A 13814-nucleotide genomic window follows, 5' to 3' on the forward strand; every position below is an offset into this window, starting at 1 on the left:
ACTCATTAAAATGCAAATAAATGTATAACTTTTTTGAAATGCATTTTTCTGGATATTTTTGTTTTTATTCTGTCTCTCACTGTTAAAATAAACTTACCATTAAAATTATATACTGATCATTTCTTTGTTAGTAAGCAAACATACAAAATCAGTAGGGGATCAAATACTTTTTTCCTTCACTGTAACATACATGTTTACATAATTTATAAGGTTGAAAAAAGACACAGGTATGATTTTTATTTTCTAACAATTCCCCTAGCCCTGTATATTCTGTCTCTGAGGAAGACATCATAGGCCTCCTTCAATTGGGCGGCTGTTCTGCCGCTGTTAAAACAAGCATGTTTTAGGCACAGCGTTCACTTGTAGTTGTACATTGCGATTAGCATCGTTTACGTGCATTTACATACAGCTGCGTTTAGCTGCAGTAGAATTTATTTTTTCTAACACAAAAAACGTACAAAACCCCAGGTAACGAAACCGTCGCTAAATACAGCGTGTGAATGGGGTCATAGGAAAGCATTCTGTGAGTTTAGGTGCGGTAGATAACTTCATCTATCCGCAGCTAAAAGTGTATGAAAGGGGCCTAAACATTTTTGGAAGTTGTCAACACTCTCAGCTAGTAACACTTCTAATAAACTTACAAATCATTCATTTTTTTAAAATAGAAACTCTTCCAATACATTTTCTATGCACTGTCTATGTTCACGAGTTCACCTCATTACAGACCCTCTCTGAGCCCACCCCCCTCAATATAGACCCCCCCCAGTACAGATCCCCTCCCCCCTCAGTATTGAACCCTTCCCTCAATACAGACCCCCCTGCAGTATAGACTTCCTTCCCTCAGTACAGACACCCTCTGAGCCCACCCCCCTTAATATAGACTCTCCCTCAGTACAGCTCCCCTCCCCCTCAGTATTGAACCTCCTTCCCTCAGTACAGACAGGGACCCCCATTCCTGAGTTCAGACCCCCTCTCTCCTCAAGTATACACCCCCCCCCCCAGTACAGACCCCCCTCTTCAGTACAGATCCCCTACCTCAGTAAAAGGATGCATTACCTTTTCTTACCCTATCCATAATTAAAAATGTTTTGTCTATACATATATGTTAACATTTGAAACTTAAAAGAGCAGTAGTAGTAGATTAAAAAGAATTGCAGTGTCTGATAAGCTGAGGGATGAGTGTGCTGCTTTTCCTTTGTGTTAGATTGGTAAGTAAGGTTGTGTTCCTGACCAGACTGTGTTGCTGCTCTAATGCCCCGTACACACAATCAGAATTTCCGCCAGCAAAAGACTGATGAGAGCTTTTGGTTGGAAAATGCGATCGTGTGTATGTTCCATCGGACTTCTGCTGGCAGAATTTCGGCCAGTAAAAGATTGAGAGCATGTTCTCAATTTTTCCAGTCGGAAGAAGTTCCTATCCGAAAATGCGTATGCAATTCCAACTCGCAAAAACTCACGCATACGAGACGGACGTTATTGGCTACTGGTTATTGAACTACCTTTTTCTAGTCCTGTCCTACGTGTTGTACATCACCGCATTTTTGACGGTCGGAATTTGGTGTGACCGTGTGTATGCAAGAAAGCTTGAGCGAAATCCCGTCGGAATTCCGTTGGGAAAACCATCAGAGCTTTTTCCAACCAAAATTCTGATTGTGTGTACAGTGGTGGCTAAGGATCTGGTTCTGTTGCTTGAGGATCTGGTTCTCGCTCATCCACACTATATTCCTAAACGTATTGGGCCACCCCTCCAAATCACTTGATGGAGGAGGGATTATGGTGTGGGGTTGGGCTTGGCACCTTTGTTTCAGTGAAGGGAACTCTTAGGGCGTCAGCATACCAAGACATTTTGGATAATTTCATGCTCCCAACTTTGTAGGAACAGTTTGGGGATGGCCCCTTCCTGTTCCAACATGACTACGCACCAGTGCACAAACAAGGTCCATAAAGACTTGGATGAGCGAGTTTGGGTAGGAGGAATTTGACTGCCCTACACAGAGTCCTGACCTCAACCTGACAGAACACCTTTTGGGATGAATTAGAGCAGAGACTGTGAGCCAGGACACCTTGTCCAACATGAGTGCCTGACCTCACAAATGCACTTCTGGAAGAATGGTCAAAGATTCCCAAAGACACATTCCTAAACCTTGTGGACAGCCTTCCCAGAAGAGTTGAAGCCGTTATAGCTGCAAAGGGTGGGCCAACTCAATATTGAATCCTACGGACTAAGACTGGGATGGCATTACAGTTCATGTTTGTGTAAAGGCAGGGGTCACAATACTTTTGGCAATATAGTGTATATATACTGTGTATACATTATCTCACAAAAGTGAGTACACCCCTCACATTTTTGTAAATATTTTATTATATCTTTTCATGTGACAACACTGAAGAAATTACAGTTTGCTACAATGTAAATTAGTGAGCGTACAGCTTGCATAATAGTGTAAATTTGCTCTCCCCTCAAAATAACTCAACACACAGCCATTAAAGTCTAAACCGCTGGCAACAAAAGTGAGTACACCCCTAAGTGAAAATGTCCAAATTGGTCTCAATTAGCCATTTTCCCTCCCCGGTCATGTGACTCGTTAGTGTTACAAGGTCTCAGGTGTGAATGGGGAGGAAATTTGGTGTTATCGCTCTCACTTAGGGATGGGCGAACGGTTTGGCCGAGCATAAGTTCGGGCCGAACTTTCTTTATTCAGACATTCAGCGAACAGCCGAAGAAACGCTTTGTTCGATGGTTTGCTCCCCCCGTACCGAGCACAAGGCATTGTGGCGCTGATCAGTGCATTGTAAGCCCTGATTGGCTGAGGCAGTGAAAACTTTAGCCAATCAGGGCGCAGAGCACTGTCAGAGTCATGGTTGGACACTGTCATCATGACTTTATCTAATCATGGCTCATTCCTGCCCCACAGTATAAAAGTATTCTTTCAATAGCAGCCATTTTCAGTGTGATTTTGGCGTGGAGAGAAATAGAACGGGTCTCTGTTCAGTGCTATTAGATAGTGTGCTATACTCTGCTATTTTGCTTCAATTGTCAGTGTAGAATATTAGTTTAGTGTTAGTCTAGGGATAGTGTGAGTATAGTGAGGAGGACCATCATTCAGATTTGCATAGTGTGCAGCTAGATTAGGGACAGCTCAGATAGTTTAACTGTAGTGTATTGAGAACCTGTCATTCATACATACATTAGTGTAGAGTAGGGACAGCTCAGATAATTTCAGTGTAGTGTAGTGAGACAGTGAAAAAGAATTGTTGCTCTACATAAGATGGCCTAGGCTATAAGAAGATTGCTAAGATTCTGAAACTGAGCTGCAGCATGGAGGCCAAGACCATACAGTGGTTTAACAGCGCAGGTTTCACTCAGAACAGGCCTCGCCATGGTCGGCAAAAGAAGTTGAGTGCACCTGCTCAGCATCAAATCCAGAGGTTGTCTTTGGGAAATAGACGAATGAGTGCTGCCAGCAGTGCTTCAGCGGTTGAAGGGGTGGGGGTCAGCGTGTCAGTGCTCAGACCATACTCTGAAACTGCATCAAATTAGTCTGCATGGCTGTCGTCCCAGTAGGAAGCCTCTTCTAAAGATGATGCACAAGAAAGACCGCAAACAGTTTGCTGAAGACAAGCAGACTAAGAACATGGATTACTGGAACCATGTCCTGTGGTCTGATGAGACCAAGATAACCGTATTTGGTTCAGATGGTGTCAAGCATGTGTGGCGGCAACAAAGGTGAAGAGTACAAAGACAAGTGTGTCTTGCCTACAGTCGAGCATGGTGGTGGGAGTGTCATGGTCTGGGGCTGCATGAGTGCTGCTGGCACTGGGGAGCTACAGTTCATTGAGGGAAACATGAATGCCAACATGTACTGTGACACACTGAAGCAGAGCATGATCCCCTCACTTCAGAGACTGGGCAGTATTCCAACATGATAATGACCCCAAACACACCTCCAAGTTGGCCAATGCCTTGCTAAAGAAGCTAAGGGTAAAGGTGATGGACTGGCCAAGCATGTCTTTAGACCTGTTGAGCATCTGTGGGGCATCCTCAAATGGAAGGTGGAGGAGCGCAAGCTCTCTAACATCCTCCAGCTCTGTGATGTCATCATGGAGGAGTGGAAGAGGACTTCAGTGGCAACCTGTGAAGCTCTGGTGAACTCCATGCCCAAGAGAGTTAAGGTAGTGCTGAAAAATAATGGTGGCCACACAAAATATTGACACTTTGGGCCCAATTTGGACATTTTCATTTAGGAGTGTACTCACTTTAGTTGCCAATGAGAATCAGCTAAGGCTATGCATTTACATAGAGTCAGAATCGGCTAAGGCTATGTATATAGTGAATAAAGAAAAGTGAAATGAGTAACCTATTAAAAAGCAATAATAAAAATCAAAGCTGTTTACAGTAAAACCTGTCACTAAACCCACATCATAAAAAATAGCAATAAATGGTGTATTACATGCTGTTCATACTCAGTCACTATGGGATTTGTTTTCTGTTTTCTGCACAAAAAAAAACTTGTTGATCTTGTTGCCCTCTATCACCACTTTCTGTTCATGTCTCCAATTCAGCTAGGGATTTTGCAGCTGTGGTGGCAACTCTGCATGTGCTGAGTTCTCAGTGAGCTTCTATGCTGCGCATTTCCTCCCTATCACACCTTTGCAGCCCATGTGACTATAGAGTCACACATGTAGGCATATACACAGTGTTAAATGGCAGCCCACTCTCACCCTCCTCCATGCGCACTAACCAGCTAAACACAATGGGGGCGGGATATTACACCTTGATTGATGGTGGCTTTACCTCCCTCTTATTTTAAGACATAGGCTAGAGGGATGTGACACAGGGTGAGACTGCGACTAGCAGAAACCACCTGCACCATGTTATTTCCACATAATAATAAAGATTTGATTTCAAAAATATTTTTTCGTATACCAAATTAAAACAGTTTATTGATGTTATTTATTTATTTTTACTCTGTAATCCAAAGGCTTTTTTTTTCAACCTATGACCAGCAGCAGAGGACTAGAAGCTCTTCCTGCTTATGTTTCCCTGCAGACAGGCTGGGAGAGAGCTGGGTCATGTGACAGCTGTATATTGATCAGCTAAAAGGTATTTAGATTTTTATTTTTTTTTTATAAAATAATTACAATGCCATCATCCACATACAGAAATAGAAGGGACAATGTAAATGAACCACTTAAAGATCGCCCACCACATATATATTGCTGCAGGGCAACTCTATTGCGCAAAACAACATGTAGATACCGTGGGTGCACTCCACTCGTGATCACTCCACAGAGAGTCAGAAGGGGGCTCTGCCTATGTAAACAAGGCAGATCCCCGTTCTTACAGGGAAGTACACAGAGATCTTCTGTTCCTTGTAAGCAGGAACACGGATCTCTGTATTCTTCCTGTCAGTCCACCCCCCACACAGTTAGAAAACACTGCCAGGGAACACACTTAACCCTTTTATTGCCCCTGATGTTAACCCCTTCCCTGCCAGTGTCATTTATACAGTAACGGTGCATTTTTTTTTTATAGTACTGATCACAGTATTGATGTCACTGGTCCCCAAAAAGTGTCGCTTAGTGTCGGATTTGTCTGCCACAATGTCACAATCCCACTAAAAATAGCTGATCGCAACTATTACTAGTAAAACCACGAAAAAAAATGAAAAGTCCATAAATCTATCCCATAGTTTGTAGAACGTATAACTTTTGCGCAAACCAAACAATTTCCCCTTATTGGGATTTGTTTTACCAAAAATATGTAGAAGAATACATATTGGCCACATTGATGAAGAAATTAGATTTTTACCAATTTTTTGGGAAATGTATTATAGCAGAAAGTAAAAATTATAGTTTTAGTTTATAGAAAAGGAGAGCTATGGGACTTTAAATGAGGTGACCGCCATGTCAGATATGGGCAAAAACAACATAAAATTGAAGTTACAGTGCATGATTTATTATTACATTGAAGACAAGTATTGTATCAAATAGATAGGTAGTCACATAACTTACACTAACTATGCTGCTACATAGCATGCAATACCAATATGAATTAGACATAATAAATGTACATGATAAGATAAATGGGTTAAAAAACATATATTATAGGAACAAGTAACTTTGGGCATCTAGTGGCACTCAACGTGTTTCCTGGCATTACAGCCATTCATCAGGAGTGTTGAGAAGTAATATACTGGAAAGGAAATGGACAGGGGTTAATAGTGATGCCCTTAAAATAAGGGAGGACAGAGAGATTATATCCCAACAAGGTGGAGATAAATTGGGATACTTACTAACAGCCTCAAGGCCAGTTCCAGTATCAGCCAAGGAAGACGGGGGTAACAGTTATGTCTCCCCTGCGGTTGAGATGGAGGAACCCTCCAAGGATAGAGAACAAAGCCCGGAGCCCAACACGGTGGTCACAGCATGATCCAATAGACTGTGTCGAGGCATGACGAAAAAGTGCATAGTGCTCCTGGAAAAATTTATCAAAAAGGGATTGATTAAATGTGTGTATAAAAATAATGTGTCAAAATATCTATGTGTTCCCAAAAGGGGACTACATGAGGGAGTGTATGTGAAATAAGTAGAGGGAGGAAAAAACATGCCAAAAAAGGATGGCTGATCTCCCAGTGAAGGAGGTAACCTGTGTGTGGGATCAATGTGTGCTTCCTTATGATTGAGTCAAGCAAATGAACCACCGGCTGCTCCAAGGCTACTATATACTCCCATTCCCAGGGAGGGGCCCCGTCAACGTCATGCCTGATTGGCCAGTCTACACAAGAGAATTGGGAAGGGGATTCCCAGCTGCATGTGGAGGAGCCATCAGCAGTGGGTCTCCACCCATCTCGTGTGTGGCCAAAGATGGAAAAAAAACATAAAATCAAAGTCGATGACACCGCTGATTGCTGCTTCGAGGCATGACGCTGATGAGCAGGAGACCAAGCCCTGCCCCCACCAACCCCGGCGACAGAGAAAACACCCGATCCCCCTCAAACCAAAACTGAGCCGGACAAGGGATTGGGAAGTGATCTAGAAAGGATACTGAGTCGAAGGTAATACATAGGGAAATATTAACATAAGGATCTAATGGGTATAAGGAATAAATCTAATATCAAATTGCTGAACACTGTTATGGCCCAATATAAGGGCAATAAACAGAAGTTTATAAAGTATGTTAGGTGTGACAGGTCACTGGGAGCGGGTGTCTTCCACATAATATTTGTCAAACAGTGAATTGGATGTGGCCTGGCACACACATTATAGCGCACATGGCGACCTCCATCCCTAAACAAATTTATAGAAAAGGAGAGCTATGGGACTTTAAATGAGCCTACCGTCATGTATGTATTCTTCTACATATTTTTGGTAAAAAAAATTGCAATAAGCATATATTGATTGGTTTGCGCAAAAGTTATAGCGTCTACAACATAGGGGATAGATTTATGGCATTTTTATAATTTTTTTACTAGTAATGGCGGTGATCAGCGATTTTTATTGGGACTGCGATATTGCAGCGGACACATCGGACACTTTTGACACATTTTTGGGACCAGTGACAATTATACAGCGATCAGTGCTATAAAAATGCACTGATTACTGTACAAATGTCACTGGCAGGGAAGGGGTTTACACTAGGGGGCAATCAGGGGGTTAATTGTGTTCCCTATTGTGTGTTCTAACTATGGGGGGACTGGGACTGACTAGGAGGAGACAGAGATCGGTGTTCATACATAGTGTGAACACAGGATCTGTCTTCTCTTCCTGAGAGAACCAGTTCTTGCTCTGTCACAAGCAATCGCGGGTGCTCGGCAGTCATCGTGCCTGCTGGGCACTCAGATCGGCTCCAGAGGCGAGCCGCACATGCGCCTGTGCTTTCGGCAGCATGCACCCTAGTGGAAAAAAGGCAAAGCAATGTAAGGTAACGTTGTTTTGCCCAGGGGTGCCAACCTGCTGCAGTACAACTGAGACGGCTGGTCGGGAAGGGGTTAAAGTTTTGGAATGGCCCAGCCAGAGGCCAGACCTGAATCCCATTGAAAATCTGTGTGGTGATCTAAAGAGGGCAGTGCACAGGAGATGCCCAATTTGACAGATTTGGAATGTTTTTGCAAAGAAGAGGGGGCAGATATTGCCAAGTCAAGATGTGCCACGCTGATAGACTCATACCCAAAAAGACTGAATGCTGTAATAAAATCAAAAGACACTTTAACAAAGTAATAGTTTGCAACCATATTATTTTCGTTTTTTTATTTTTACTTCCCTCCACCAAAAGAATTTCAGTTTGTTGTTCAATTGAGTTGTACAGTCTTTAGGTCACATTAAAGGTGGAAAAAGTTCTGAAATTATTTATCTTTGTCTCATTTTTTTACATCACAGAAACTTGACATTTTAACAGGGGTGTGCAGACTTTTTATATCCACTGCACTAAGCCTATAAGGTGAGGGAACAACCGGTGGAGAGTACATCAAGATTTTCTTCATATGCACAAAGGTGGATCAGTGTGGAGATATTGTGTTTATATGAACTGCTTACATGAATCACATAATGGACTGTCACGCTGTCTGCACTATTGATTGAATACTATAAGGACACTGTGTGGTGAATTAAACACATTGCACTTTATTGCTATTTTTTGTCTGTTTACTTATATTTATTAATCTTTGGCGATATTTTCACTGATATACATTTTTGGTATATAGATATAGACTATTGCACTTTATATTTATATTTACATTGGATGTTTATGATGTTCACTTAGCGCAGCACTTATTTAATTTTACTCAATGCAGCTCAGCTTGTTTGACTGTCCCTCACTGGTCCAATTGGGAGGCATATTTGACAGTGGGAGGGGACTTGACAAGTGGGTGCACATGCTTTGTTACAGCCCTGGCAATTGGCCGAGAAGTGCTGCATTGCATGCTATGGAACTGTATTAAAGCCCCGGGCACATGTGCTCAGAGTTGTTGAGCCGGGGAACAGAGTCCAGTAGGGAGGGGGCAGCTTTGGTTGGTCGACCCAAGGGCCTAGAGAAAAAGAAGCTAAAACCCAGAGGTCCTGCAGAGCTGACTGGAAAGGAAACACCAGGAAGGATCTGATTCTGCCTACTGTGAGTACAGATCTGTGTCTTTGGGGCCTGTTGAGTGAGGGCCACCCCCTTCAGCTAGAAGAGTCAGTGGACGGGTGTCAATAAAGGGGATGCTAGAGAGTATCCTGAAGATAATATAGTGCATCAAGTCTGTTGCTAGTGAGAGCAAGAAGACTTAATTCCTCTATACATGTGGCTGCATGGTTAAAGCAATGTGACTGCTTCCACAAATAATCCGGTGAGGCCAAGTGAGAGTTGTCCTTAGCCATTGTGAATAGGTCCAGTTGGAGTATCCCACTAATCCCTTCTCCCATCCAAGTTCCGAAATAAAATACAAAAACCCAAATACCCTGTACTAATCATTGAGTAATGGGCAAGCGGGAGTAAGAGTGGGACAAGTGGAAACCCTAGCAACCAAGTGGAGCTTATGAGCAACCAGCTGCAGGTAACCAGGGACAGGCCTATTAAGTTAACACTCAGCAAGCCCTATGGGGACATTGCTACAAATAAAAAATGTTTCTTGATAAATGTAGGTCAAAGTGTATTCTGCTACATTTCTTTAGTGAAAATAACCCAAATCAGTGTAGATTATTTAGTCTGTAAGAAACTATGTGATATATCTGAAAACTGATCAATACTGATGTACTGATAGCCTATCTTCTTTCTCGAGGTCCCGAAAACTCCAGGACAGTACAAATACCCTCCAAATTATTCTTTTTGAAAAGTGGAAATTCCAAGGTATTTAGTAAGAGGCATGGTGAGTTTTTTGAAAAGGTGGAAATTAAAAAAAAAAAAAAAAAAAAAAAAGTTTTTTTTAACATATTGCCACTAGTGCAGTACAGCATTATCATATAACGGGTGTGTCGGCAATCGGTGACACGGACTGGTGACAGTACAAAAAAAAAATGTAATAATTATTTTATTTTATTTTTATTTTATTTTATTAAACCGGAGTTCTGTGTAAAAAAAATTAAATAAATTAAAAGTCAGCAGCTACAAATACTGCAGCTGCTGACTTTTAATAATCAGACACTTACCTGTCCCAGGGTCCAGTGATGAGGAGGAACGAAGCCCCGCTCGTCTCCCCCTCCTCTCTGCGGCACTGGCATTGTAACTGTGGGTGCCCAGCTGTGGCTTCACAGCCGGGGCACCCACTGCGCATGCACAAGCCACGCGCACGCTCCATGACTGGCCAGGCAGGGAGGGGGAGGTGATCTTCCTTCCGGTGCTGCGGTGCGCCGGGAGGAAGTCAGAGCTGGGACCCTCTCAAAAAGAGGGTACCTGCTCCCCCCCCAAAAAAAATGATATGCCAAATGTGGCATGTCAGGGGGTCACCTCCCTTAAAGTGGAAGTTCCATTTTTGGGTGGAACTCTGCTTTAAATTTTTTTCTTTTTTTACGATTATTTTATTAACACACTGTGACTAGAGCAATTTAATGTTACCATAGTAACATTGTACTACTCTGCGGAAGTGGTCAGGATTTTTTTTTTATCCGCATTTTACTGAATTAAACTAATTCTAAGTCTGTTTTGTTTTGATTAGCTTTGATTGGCCAGAGCTAATCACATGGTACAGATGGGCTGTGATTGGCCCTGTCTGTACCATGTGATCACACTGACCAATCACAACTAGCAACACAGCTGTAATTCAATGGATTGCATGAAAGGAAGCCATCTATTGTTTTCAACTGTCATGTGACCTGCTGTGATACATCACAGCAATTATATGGTACCGGCAGCGAGCTGGTACTCGAATCGCTCATCGGCTGTGTTCCGTGGTCATGCTATTGTGATCCCTGTAGCTCGGGATCAACACCGTTTGGTAAGCGGCCATCTTCTCTAAAGGAGCACATCTGTGCAATTTAGTATTTTCTTTGAGAAGTTATTGAGCACTGAGCACTTTTCATCACCATCACATATATATTGACTTGTATCAACAAGAATTTTCATTGGTGTTTATAAATTTTTACCATACGTTATTTTTTTTGGAAAATATTGTTTCACACATTTTTTTATTACTATATTCAATTGTACATGTGTGGCACTTAAGGTCCATATATTGCTGAAATGCACAAATTTTTCTTGTTTTTTGAGCACTTTGAAACTACTTTAGTAAATAATTCATTGTTTATTAAAGAGACAGCACACTATTTTTTTGTTTTGAATTTGATATTGGCCCAGTTTGGGTTTGCAGCGGTCCAGTATATAAAACATACATACAATATCACAGAAGATCACTGGAAGTAATATTTAGTACCCTATACTGGTGCTATATCAAAGAAAACAGGCACCAAACCAAGTAGTATAGGAAAACCTAATATATTGTCACCCATTATGGTTAGTAACTAGGCAAGCATAAAATGGATTACCAATGGTAACAACACAAAGTGATTAACAGTAAAGACTAGGCATAAGATGACATTTGACGTCTAGATCAGCATAAACAAATTTCCTAAGTGGTGCTTATTGTCAAAAAATGAGGATGTCTAGCCCACATCTCTAAACTGAATAAATTGCAAACTAGGAGTTTCCTCTAACTGGGACTGTAAAGGGCAGTGCTCCTCTACAGATCAAAACCGTAATTATAAAAAAGTATTATTTTATTAGAAAAAAGTTAAAAAATACGATATACAATACGCAGGATATGCAAGATGCAGATACAGAGCTAGGCATTGATAAAAGTACAGTTGAAATCAAACACTACTCTGTTAGGAAAGATAGGGCAACAGAGATTAATTGAATTAAACAGTTTATGTAGAACAACTCACCATACAACTTGCATAGAAAATCAAAGATCTTGCATCCAGATTAAAATATTGGGAAATGCTGCAGCCTTAAGCCAACCAGTTTGGATCCAGAGAGAAATAGATGCACACAGAAGAGCAACCCAAGGCCCAAAATAGTCACTCACAAAGGGCGCTCCAAATCGGCCCCAATGGGATCCCACATATGACCCAGAGCGACAAATATCGCTGGGGACAAAAAAGAAAATGAATCTAATATTAAAGCCAGAGAAAGGAAAATTTACACTAAGATGACTCTATAAATGTCTAGAAAGAAAGAGGAGAAGGAGTGGTGAGAAATATTATTGAAAATTATAATATGAAAGGACTAGAATACAATCGCTTGTATACCAGTTGTTAAACTGCGAGGGCCTGATTAGTCATTTACCATTGGGATCTTTCATTAGGGTCATTTGGTTACCATTCAGACCCCCTGAGGTAAAACCCTCCAGAAAGGGTCTGAAGGAGATGGATCCGTTTAAGCCAGGTCGGTTTGGTTGCATTGAGGTGGAAGATCCACCTTTGTTCATGCTGTAGTAAAGTCATGTTCCAATCCCCTCCCCGTATACATGGATCTATACGGTTGGGGATTAGGAAGGAGATCCTAGGGAAAACCCCATCATGTATGTTAGTTACCTGTCTACCAAGGGGAAGACCTGGATTGTAGGTCCTCATTGAGGTAATATGGCTATAAGCTCTTCACCAAAATTCTTGTATCGTCTTCCCAACATAGGAGCACAGTCACAGAGGAGGAGATACACCACAACGGGTGTTTGGCAATTAGCGTAGTGTTTCAGTCTGTAGCGTTCAGCATAAACAGTATCAAGGCTACCTCAAGTACAGCAGTGAGCAGTAGTAAAGTTTAATCTACCGAATACTAAAACTATACTGCCAGAGCACATTTATGTTGGTGATGCTAGTCCTAAACCAATTATCTCTTATATCTCTGCTGCCTGCCTGTGATTTAAGCATACTTTATGTAAAGATCAATGACATGTATTGTCACAATTAACACTGCTGCCTGTTACAGTGAAAGTTAGCCAGAGGGCCCCATGAAAATGTTGCTATTGGGTTCCATGCTTTATAGTTACGTCCTTGTAATAACCTTTGAAAACTGACTTTAACATCGACTTTATCTTAACAATAAATACAATAATAGCACTATAATAGAACTATAATAGCACACCACTATTTAAAGAGCACACTAAAGTACAACTAAGGGTGAGAAACATTGAAGGCACACATCAAAACCCAGGCTTAGTATACTAGCATACAAGTGTATCAGGTACCTTCCCGTGCAGTCTCGTTCCCGTGGTTAAATCTGCATTCTTCAGAAGCAATAACACTTCCCTGAGTTCAGTATTTGTATTCAAAAAACCTGTTTCTATTCATTTTGTGGCGTTACATTCCTGTGCTGCGTGAGTTTCAGACTTTCACATCCTCTGCCAGTCCTCAGTAAACGTCTCACGATCTTTCGAAAAACACTCCCTTTGCAAAATATCCCTCCTGTGTATGTGAAACCCAACCAAACCTCAGTGAGAACTTCCTGGTGTTTTGTAAAGCCTTGCCGTTCTAGTTACAGTATAAGATTACATCTCACTATTACCTGAAGTCAGAACATTATGCAATGTATTTTTAATACCCAAGTCATCTGTTAACTGGCTTCTTATAGTAAATACATGACCTTTTCACAATCGAGGCATTTTCCAGGTTCACAGGCATGTCTGGATTTTTGCAAAACTCTTTATAGGTCATGGTCTAAGGCTGCAAAGCTGTCAAGGCGACACACCTCCATATCATACTGATGAATATCTTTAACACATTGCGATGCATGATAAATGTTTCAAGCTGCCAAAATCTGACTGAGTTCTCATTCTTACTGGCGCAGTACAGTATGTGTATTTCTGTTGGTGGAATACCGCGTGCTACAAGTAGATGTAAGC

The 13814-nt window shown here is 41.6% G+C and overlaps 1 protein-coding gene across 3 annotated transcripts in view; it reads right to left on the reverse strand.

Annotated features, from left to right (window-relative positions):
- The window catches only part of LOC143975333 (toll-like receptor 1), a 34848-nt gene extending 21430 nt beyond the window's left edge, over positions 1-13418 (reverse strand). For 2 of the 3 annotated variants that reach the window (XM_077477642.1, XM_077477640.1), the window contains exon 1: positions 13161-13418. The gene's annotated coding sequence lies outside the window, so the exon portion shown is untranslated. Of the gene's footprint in view, positions 1-11856; positions 12061-13160 lie in introns of all 3 variants that reach the window. The other variant, XM_077477641.1, reaches the window with a different exon arrangement.
- Between the last annotated feature and the right edge of the window lie 396 nt (positions 13419-13814).

The sequence above is a fragment of the Lithobates pipiens genome, unplaced genomic scaffold (assembly GCF_037356315.1).
Source record: "Lithobates pipiens isolate NorthernLeopardFrog02 unplaced genomic scaffold, aLitPip1_a1.2 Scaffold_13, whole genome shotgun sequence".
In the NCBI taxonomy this organism is placed as follows: Eukaryota; Metazoa; Chordata; class Amphibia; order Anura; family Ranidae; genus Lithobates; species Lithobates pipiens.